The sequence below is a fragment of the Balaenoptera physalus genome (assembly GCF_965194825.1).
Source record: "Balaenoptera physalus genome assembly, chromosome: 11".
Classification (NCBI taxonomy): domain Eukaryota; kingdom Metazoa; phylum Chordata; class Mammalia; order Artiodactyla; family Balaenopteridae; genus Balaenoptera; species Balaenoptera physalus.
Genome location: NC_138896.1, coordinates 6,087,331 through 6,097,456, shown reverse-complemented (window position 1 = coordinate 6,097,456; position 10,126 = coordinate 6,087,331). Strand labels below are relative to the sequence as shown.

Below are 10,126 nucleotides of genomic sequence, written 5' to 3'. Positions count from 1 at the left end.
GCCCTCCTTTGATTCTGACACACACTCCTGTTTGAAGCCATCGTCCTATGCAAAGGTTGGACAGCTGGCTCCAGGGGGGGCAGGGAGGCACTGCTCTCTCCTCAGTCCACAGACCATGAAAAGTAGGGGCTACTCCACATCTAGAATCCCTTTGCCAAGACTCTGCATTTTGACCTGCTCTTACCAAGAGCCAAAATTTCCTCTACCCCTTGACTCCTCACTCTACATGCCTCTCTCTTTTCCAGTTTCCAGTTAATGTCATTTCATTTTCTCTGCTTTGTTTCCAGATGGCTGAGCTTTATTGCAGAGAGTCATACAAGCATCATTTAATCAGAAGCGGGCCCTCTGAACCCAGAGCATTCCTGCCTCTCTCGTTCCTCCCTTTCTCCCTCCCTCCCTCCCTTTCCTTCCCTCCCTCCTTCCTTCTTTTATTGTTTCCTTCTTCTTTCCCTCTTTCCTTCCTTCCTCCTTTCCCTCCCTCTCCCCCTCCTTCTCTCCTTCCTTCCTCCCCTCCATCCCTTCCTTCCTTATCCATCTTGGTTGACTCGTTAGGGAAGTCTTCCCAGCAGCTCTTTCATCCTCAAGCACCCAAACCACCTGTAAATGTCTGGCTGCATCCCTCCCATACCCAGGAGAGCTCCAGCGGCTCACTTCTTCCAGTGAGGTGCTCAGGCCACCTGCCTCAGAATCACATGGGAAGTTTGCTGAAGACGAAGGCTCCTCATCCAAAACAGTGTAAGCCCAATTCCTCCTCACAAGAATCCTTTAAATGTTTAAAGACAATCATTGTGTCCTCTCCAAGGCTAACTTTCACCAATGATGTCAGTCACTTTTCTCACATACTAAATACCTCACGACTTATGTAATCCTTGCATCGCACGCTCCCCAATAGTTTCTGGGTTTTCATTCTCCCTTTTAAAATGTGCTGGCCATCATTGCAAAGTTAATATTTCAGTGTTACTTCTAGCTTTCCCTGAATAAAGTGTTACCCAGGGTGACGGCTTTTTTTTTTTTTTCTCGATTCTATCACAGTTAGCAAATGTACCAATTTCTCAGTTTCTTAGTTACCAAATGCAGCCAATCACCTTAATTGCTTGGGGAACTTTAGAAAAATGTATACATTCAGGGGCTTCACCCCACTGACTCAGAGGTTTCAGGGAGTGGGACACAAGAGGCTGGGATTTTCTAAAGTTCTCTAGGCAATTCCGTCAATCAGCCAGCTCCAACTGTACCTCTGTCTTAGACCTTCTGAAAACCTTTTGACTTTGAACTCTGAAAACTGCCTCCGTCTCAAATAATCAATTGTTCATTCAAGGATGACAAGGGGAAAAGGTGCTAAATGAGAGTGGGAACTTTGCTTGATACAGAACCTAAAACGGAAAATGGCATTTTTTTTTTAAACAAAAGATATTTATTTCTCACAGTTCTGAAAGCAGTGAAGTTCAAGATCAAGGGTCCCACAGATGTGATATCTGGTAAGGACTCTCTTCTCAGCTTGCAGACGGCCTCCTTGCTGTGTGCTCACGGGGCCTTTCCTCTTTTGAAAACAGTATTTTTTCTTTCATCTCTCCAGATCATAGAATTTGGAACCCTGTGGTATTTCTGATGTATGATTTCAAATAGAAATATTAGGCAAACATGAATTTATTAATCCATCTTATTTAAATGACACAGAAAATTGTCTAAAATAACGTTGGGACCTTAAAAAAAAAGAAAAAGAAAAACTTTGGCTTGAAATTATTTTTAAAAATCTATCCACGAGAGTACAACACGGCGATGCACAAGAAGGCGGTGCTGCCGCAGATCCCGGGCAGCCGGCGGGAGGTGGCGGAGCTTGTGAAGCGGAAGCAGGAGCTGTGGTGGAAACACTGGCCAACTTGGAGAGACAGATCTGTGCTTTTGAAGGAAGCTACCTGGAAGACACGCAGATGTATGGCAACACTATTCGTGGCTGGGATCTGTACCTGACGAACCAAAAAACTCCAATAGCAACAACGATAGAAGGAGCGGCTCTTCAGTAAACCCTCAGTCACTTCAGCAGCTGCAGCAAGTGCATTGGCAGGAGTTCAGGACCGGCTCATTGAAAAGAGGGAGCCAGGAAGTGGGACGGAAAGTGATACTTCTCCAGACTTCCACAATCAGGGAAACGAGCCCAGCCAGAAGCACCCTGAGAATCTGGATGGCTCTGTGCGGGGAGTGAAACCTCAGAAGCCTGCTTCTTCTACTTCCTCAGGGAGCCATCAGAGCAGCCGTAAAAAACGAAAGAATAAAAACCGGCACAGGACTGATCTGAAGTTAAACAAAAAACCACGAGCTGATGATTAGAAGACTCGTTAGTGCAGAAGCGTCCAGGCTATAGAGCCCTGCTTCCCTCCGCCGACCTCACAAAGATAAACATCCCTCACCTGGCTGCGTGGCCCTCCACCTCTGCTTTCCCAGACCCGGTGCCTGTGACTCTGAGTAGTTTGTTCTGAAATGTGGTGACAAACAAGTCATTTCTGTACGACCATATCGGATCATTTACTTTGTGTCATTTTCAGTAACAGAATTGCAGGAAAACCCAAGACATTGTTATAATCCCAGCAAGTTGGCAACTGTGCATTTCTCCCTTCTTGGAACGAATGTCTCCGCCCTCAGACTGGCTGGCACCAGCTTCATCTGTGATGCGCCTCGAGAAATGTTCTCTAGGTTTGTTTCATGCTGAACGTAGAACAGGTCACGTTTCAGAGGGAGGCTGTAAATATCTGGCGTTTTCTTATTTTGTTTGTGTTTTATCATTTTTCTATTATTGCTTTTACCATCTTATTTTCTTTGGGAACTTTTTGTAATGCCATTGTACAGCTCATACCTTCCTGCTGATGTATCTGATAATCTGTTTCATGCAGTTGCCAATATTCTTAACTGAAAATAATTTGGTTTACCATAAATAAAACGGGGACTTGGCTTTTTGGTTTTTTGCAGAGGGAAGGTAAAGAGTGTTTATTTAATAATTACCTATCTTAAATCTTTTTGAGTTAGAAGCAGTTTCATGTTCAAGGAACAGGAAAAGCTGAAAAAACATAAGTTTAAATCAATCCTTTTAAAATGGGTATTTTTATTCTTTTGTGTAAATAAAAGAATCCTTCTCATCCTTCACTTTTAAACTTGAGATTGTTTTTTTCACTTACTTATTCATATCATGCCTTATGGAAATTTCTTTTTCCATCTTTTCTCTCTTTGGTGGTATTTGCCTGATTAAATATTGCTCTAAAAATCACTAAGGCAAATGGAAAGGCTCTAAATTGTACCCAAAGCTGATAACGCCTGGAGTCCTTGAGCAGAGTGAATGACAGGATCGCCGAGAGGCCGCGACACCCAGCAGATGCCCCTTCCTTTCAGGGTGAATGGGCTGAGGGACCTGTTGATAGTAGTTACCTGCCTCTGGAGCAGTGGCCATCCACCTTGGCTGCACATTGGAATCACCTGGGATGCTTAAAAAAATGCCAATGCCTGGGTCCCACTCCCCAAGACTCTGACTCGGGTACGGCCTAGTATTGGGGATATTCTTTCGAAGAGTCCCTGGCATTCTGATAAGAAACCAAGTTGAGAACCACTGCATTAGGAGACTGGATTGTTCGATTTAAATCCTGTGTCATGAATCAGTCTAAGGGATAAGCTGTGGGGCCTCACCTTTCCTGTGACTCTATTTAGTCACAATCCTTTACTTATGTCCGTATCTTTGTTAGAAAAAATATGTTCCATTTGTGGCAATATCGGTAGAGCTGAAATATGGATGGCGTCTCTTATCAAAACACGTCTACCTTGTCAGATGTGCAAAAGCTTTCTCTTGTTCTCAAATAAACTTTAAAAAAAAAAAATCTATCTATGAGATTTTCCATGGGAAAAGAATGTTTTTTAGCCTCTCGTGATTGACACTTTCTTCCAAATCATGATATTTACTTGCTAAATTACTGTTATTGCAAAGTTCTTATAGGATATTGAATAAGTCAGACTCCTTCACAGGCTCTTCCCTGGTGGTCCAGTGGTTAAGACTTCACTTTCCATTGCAGGGGGTGCGGGTTTGATCTCGGGTCGGGGAGTTAAGATCCCACATGCCTCGCGGCCAAAGAACCAAAACATAAAACAGAAGAAATATTGTAACAAATTCAATAAAGACTTTAAAAATGGTCCACATCAAAAACACAAACAGGGCTTCCCTGGTGGCGCAGTGGTTGAGAATCTGCCTGCCAATGCAGGGGACGCGGGTTCGAGCCCTGGTTCCCGAAGATCCCACATGCCGCGGAGCAACTGGGCCCGTGAGCCACAACTACTGAGCCTGCGCGTCTGGAGCCTGTGCTCCGCAACAAGAGAGGCCGCGATAGTGAGAGGCCCGCGCACCGCGATGAAGAGTGGCCCCCGCTTGCCACAACTAGAGAAAGCCCTCGCACAGAAACGAAGACCCAACACAGCCATAAATAAATTAAATAAATAAATAAATAAAGGGAGTTCATTTAAAAAAAAAAAAAAACACAAACAAAAAACTCCCTTAAAAACTGGAAGACTTGAACTCTCCTTTCTCTCATGAAACTTGTCATGCTTCATAAAAAGCTTATAAAGCTTATAACAGGGGTAATTTGGACCAAAATTCAAAACTGAAACAGGCAAAGTTAGCCCTTTCGAGTCACACCCCTGTGTACGGAACCCAACTTTCCCCAGGACCCCGTGTCTAGAAGCATCATGTAGCCTCTCTTATCATGCTCCATGCCTAACCACTCCCGAGGTAATTAGGACTCAGCCTCTGTGTCTTGGCCTTATTAATTCCAGATTCAGAGTCCCAGGCAGTATGTAGCATGAAAATTATTTTCTTAAAGTCTGTCCATAGCATAGACCCATTTCTCCTTGCTGCTCCTGGCGAAGTATAACTGTAAATCCAGAAATAACAAAAGAGGCAACCAGAGGAGAACTCTGAAAGGGGCTGAGATACAAGCCACCTGGTTTGGGGTCCCACGACTGGGGGGACAGCATAAAGGCAGGGTGTCTCATGTCCCTCCACCAGCAGGGAAAGGCAGTCCAGGCCCAGCATTTCTCTACCCCAACCTAGTAAGAGAAGGCAGGTCAGTTGGCTCAGTCCTCCCCCGGGATGGTCAGGAGGCCCATGTAACAATAGGAGGCAAGCCAGCACCATCCATCAGGAGGCTGGATCTGGAGCCCCAGTAACTCTAAGTCCCTGGGAGAGATGTTCTCCTTGAGAACAGGTCAGAAGACTCCTCTTTCCTCCCCCTGCTGAGACATTCCACAACTCCCAGACACAGGGAAGATCTCTCCCCACGCCAGCGGAGATTCACCTCAATAAGCTTCTCCGAGGTGGCCAATCTATGGCTTGACTGGGGAGGACCAAACTTCAGAGACTATCACTCTTGGGTGTTAAGTGTCTGCCCCCCCCCCCCCCCCCCCCCCCCCGCCGTGAGTCCTACAAGCCTTACTAACTCTCCCTGGGGCCGTGCAATAAAGTAGAGCCATCTCAAAAACTCTACAGCATTGTGCTTTTTTTCTTATTTTCCTGAGAGTTACCAGCAGCCATCCTCCTAACACCCCAACAATGACCTTAGACTGTATTAGAAGATACTTTCTTGTTATCTGAGCTCTGAATCATTTCTCCAGAAATAGGTGCTGCTGATACAGCAGAAGCCTGATACCATAGTTGTATCATGTTGCCAGTGTTGCCAGGTGGTTAGAAAATTATATGTCACAGCGAACAAAAGAAAGTGTTTGCTGTCGCTCTCCCACGATCTCTTTCTCCAAATTTATTTCCACATTTTAAAAACTTAGAGCTAAAGAATTTATGACTAATCGCTGAGAATGTTGACAAAATATTGATCTGACAAGAGCAGTTGTTCGTGCAAGTGACTCTGGTGACAGTGGAGTTCTTGGACTGAACCTTGACCTTGTCCTAAACGGTTGCTTAGCTTTTTTGGAAAAGCCCTGTCTTGGATCCATCTCTGCCACCTAAAACCATAAATTCAGAGAGTTCTCGATTAATCCAACCCATTTTTATGTTCATTCATCAGTTTTAGGAACAAAGTGAGTGAAAAAGTGCTACAGAACCATCTTATGGACCCCAAAGTGAGTCTGTCAAATTCTTTCAGGTTCCCATTTCTCACTGTACAAATTACTGTTTCCTGTCCCCCAAAAAGTGGGGGAGGGGAGGCTCTAGCTGATAAACCCCCTTTCCAGGACCACACAGTGTCAGATAGAGGGAGGCTTGGAAATAGCTTTTTCCGGACTTGATGAGGCTTGTTTTGTCTGGCAAATGAATTATGTAAACCTTATCCAACAGAAACTGTTTCGAGTCAATTAATGGTTGTAATTACTTAAGATTTCTTTTTAATGAATATGGTTCTCCAGGGATTCGATGATATCCTGTCATCTGTGAGGCCTGATAAATGAAATGTGATTTGTGTCTGACTGCAAACTGAACCCTTGTACTTGAGCCATGCCTGCTTCCCGTGTGCTCATTAAGTGGAAGAAATGCCCTTGATGGAGGCAGGGACAGTCATTAGAAAGTGTTCCCAGTTAGCTGGCAAGTGAGGAGAATGGCTGCTCACGTCCTTCTACCTCTCCCTCTCGCCTCCATCCCTTTGGAAGGGAATTAACCTAGCCTGTGACCTCGGAGAAGCTGCACGTTATCACCAAAATCAACCTCACCATTCCCGTCTCCATTAGGTGCAATCAACTGAGATCTCAAAGGGCGATTTGGGGATGATATTGAACGCTCGTATAGAAAGTGCAGGAATTATTTTCCCAGCCGCGGCTCTCTCTCCACCAGTACTCTGCTCATCTTTAAGGATGCATCTCTCCAAGAGCTGAGAGAGTACGGTGACTTCTTTCTCACATGGACACCCCATTTCCAAGTGATGAGTAAACCATATACAGCTACAGATAAGAGAATCTAAAATGGCACAACAAAGTACTGGAAACCAGTCCCAGTAGGGGCACCATCTATGCTAGCAAACAAAACTCTGCAAAAAAACACCGTTTTTAAATATCTGTTGCCTTCAGTGGATTTATTTTTGCCCAGCAAATCGTTTTGTCTACCCCAGTAAAACAATATTTTTCCAGGACATTTCTACTTGGTAATCTTTATAATCATAAAGCAGTTTCTAGCCAAATTTTTCAGAAAAGATTAAAATAAATGAACTTCGGTGAACCCATGAAACTCTTAAAAACCTCGTTGCTATCTCCATTGTCATAACTCAAACATTTGATTCACAATTGAAAACGGTCATACGGGAAACTACAAGAAAAGTATATATTTGCTTTGAAATCGATCATTTTTTCTGAAATTTACAGTTTCACTGAATTGTGTGAAACTGGTAACAACGTATATCTATAATAAAACACCTGAATCAAAATAATTCACAATTATAATATTCTGCAAAATAATCAGTTACTACTCCTTAACATTCAAGCAATGTTTGTTGATTCAAAGTGAGCTGGGGTTTCACTGTCTTTATTTCAGGCTGTTACCATTCCCTTACAAACGCATGAGTTCTACCCCAAATTTAAATAGGAAAGATTGTAAAACAGACAAACACCGATTTATGGCTACAAGCCTTTTCACTGTGGAGTATCTTTCACTGTTTTAAAAATTTAACTCTAGGAAAACTCAGGAATATCAAAGACATTTGAAGATCAGAGACCTTAGTAAAGCATGTGTTCAATCAATAAATATTCACTGAGTGGCTGATAAAGAGTCAGGCACCTGCTAGACCCTTTAGTGACAATGGTGAACCCACCACACTCATAGCCTCATTTATTGCATGTTTGCCATATGCCAAGCACTGTCCTTAGTACTTTGCAAACAAGATATAGTCCCTGACCTCAAGGATGCATTGAGCCTTTGTTTAAATAAAAGTTGTACAACAAGACAGACCAGCTAGATCACAGTGTCCAACTTCCATTTACTGCCTCTGTAATGTGGGCACCCATATTCCCATTCATCTCTTCAAACCCAGATGCAACAGTTGTTCATTGAGGGCCACACCGTACACAAAGAGTGGTACCCTGATGGCAAAGAGCTGCCCGAGGCCACATTAAATAGCCAAGTGACTTTTGACAAGTCATAGAAATCTTTTTATCTCTGTTTCTTCATCTGCAAAATGCAAATAATAACCATGATGATGATGGTGGTGGTGGTGGTACCTGCCTCTTAAGATGTGTGTGAAGAATTCAGTGATTTAATGTATCATAAGCACCTTGTGCCTGGGACAGAGCAAATGACCAATAAGTTACTTCTTGCTGTTATTTTAGCATCACCATTATTATCTGAATTATGACTGATAAGGAAATAAAGGTACAGAGAAACTAAGTCTAGTCCCCAATATCATGCAGCTAGAAATAGAACTAAAATTCAGAATAGCTTTCTTTCCCCAAACTGACGATTGTTTCTTAAGTAAACTGCTGTGTGCAGCTCTGTAGCCAGTCAGGAGAAGGTCATGCCAACTTACCAGTTCTCCTCAGTCAGCATCAGCCCTAGGTGACGTGCCTATCTATACCAGGAATATTGCATTTAACATGATTTTAGTTAGATGAAGTCTTTTACTCCAAGAGTTTGTAGGATGGTAGAGAAGTAGCACAGAACAAATTCTAATCCTTAATAAACTCCTATAAAGTATGTATTCTTGGCTTAGTTTTATGATAACATCAATGCTCAGATTGGTTAAATCACTTGCTTAAGGTCACAGAGAAAGTGGTTGAATTAGGATCTTCTGTTTCCCAAAATTCTGTGACCTAAAAATATTACTTAGAAGGGGCAATGGGATGGCACAGTTCCAACTACAGTCTCTCTTCTGAACCCCCGTTTGACTGACAATTAAGTATCTGGTAGATCAAGTTCCTCTCATTTCACTTATTTTCAAATTTTTTTTCTGGGAATTCTCTCCCATTTATTTTTCTGAATCATCATACATTTCAGAATCACCTTGTCAAACAGACAGAGTTAATCTTGTTGGAATTTTTATGAGTATTGCATTAAACCTACCAATTAATTTGAGAAAATTGACATATTTATTTTAAATACCCAGTCTCTCCATCTAGCAATTTTGTTTGTTTTTCCTCTAATTGGTCAAAGTTGACTTTCTTCAATATATAAATTTTAATTCTCTTTAAGTAGATCCTAAACATTTCTGGTTCAAAAATTTCAAGGTATTTATTAGAGACATTTTGCTACTGTAAAAGATCCACTTTTCATTATATTTTCTAATGGGTAGTTACTTATATTAAGGAATGTAATAGGTTTTTTTAGTTCTTATGCTAACCAGGAAGTCAAATTTATAGTTGTCCCATCCAAGTATATTCTTCGCTTTTTCTTGGTCACATGGCTACCCGGATTTGCCAACCTCCCTGGCAGCTGTGCGTAGGCTGGTGACCATGTTTGGCCCATGGGATGTGAATGGAAGTGATATGTGCAACTTCCAGATCATCTCCAGAAAAAGCTTTGTATTTTTCTCCTGGAACACAGACTCGATGAGCCATCTTTAACCAGGAAGAAGTAAACAATATTATAAAGCAGGAGTTAGCAAACTATGGCCTGTGAACCAAATCTGACTTGTGGCCTGATTTTCATATAGTCCATGAGTTAAGAGTGGTTTTAATTTGTTTAATGGTTGTAAAAAGAAAGAAAGAGAGGAGGAGGAGGAGGGAGGAGGAGAGGAAGAGAGGGAAGGAAGAAGAAAAACATGACAGAGACCTCACGTGCCCTCAAAACCTAAAACATTTACCTTCCGGCCCATTACAGAGAATGCTTACCAGTGCCTGTTCGCAAGGACTAATGGGTACAGGATAGAAGGACACTGGGTCTCTTAATCACAGGAGCCAAGCAGGTTTGCCTTTTTTTCTGGTCACACCACACGGCTTGCAGGATCTTAGTTCCCGACCAGGGATCGAACCCGTGCCCCCTGCAGTGGAAGCACAGAGTTCTAACCACTGGACTTCCAGGGAAGTCCCAGGTCTGCTATTCTTGACCAATGATCCGTGGACTGTTGTAAGAGGTGAAAAGAAATTTCTATCTTATTTAATCTATTATATTTGGGGTCTCTTTGTTACAAGAGCCATTAATCTAATTAATCAATTCATTAACATTTTTAGC

The 10,126-nt window shown here is 42.5% G+C and overlaps 1 pseudogene across 1 annotated transcript; it reads left to right on the top strand.

Annotated features, from left to right (window-relative positions):
• The first annotated feature begins 301 nt into the window (after positions 1-301).
• Positions 302-4,182, top strand: LOC309638543 (chromatin modification-related protein MEAF6 pseudogene; annotated as a pseudogene). Its single transcript has one exon. The product of its transcript is annotated as a chromatin modification-related protein MEAF6 pseudogene (transcript).
• Positions 4,183-10,126: the final 5,944 nt, after the last annotated feature.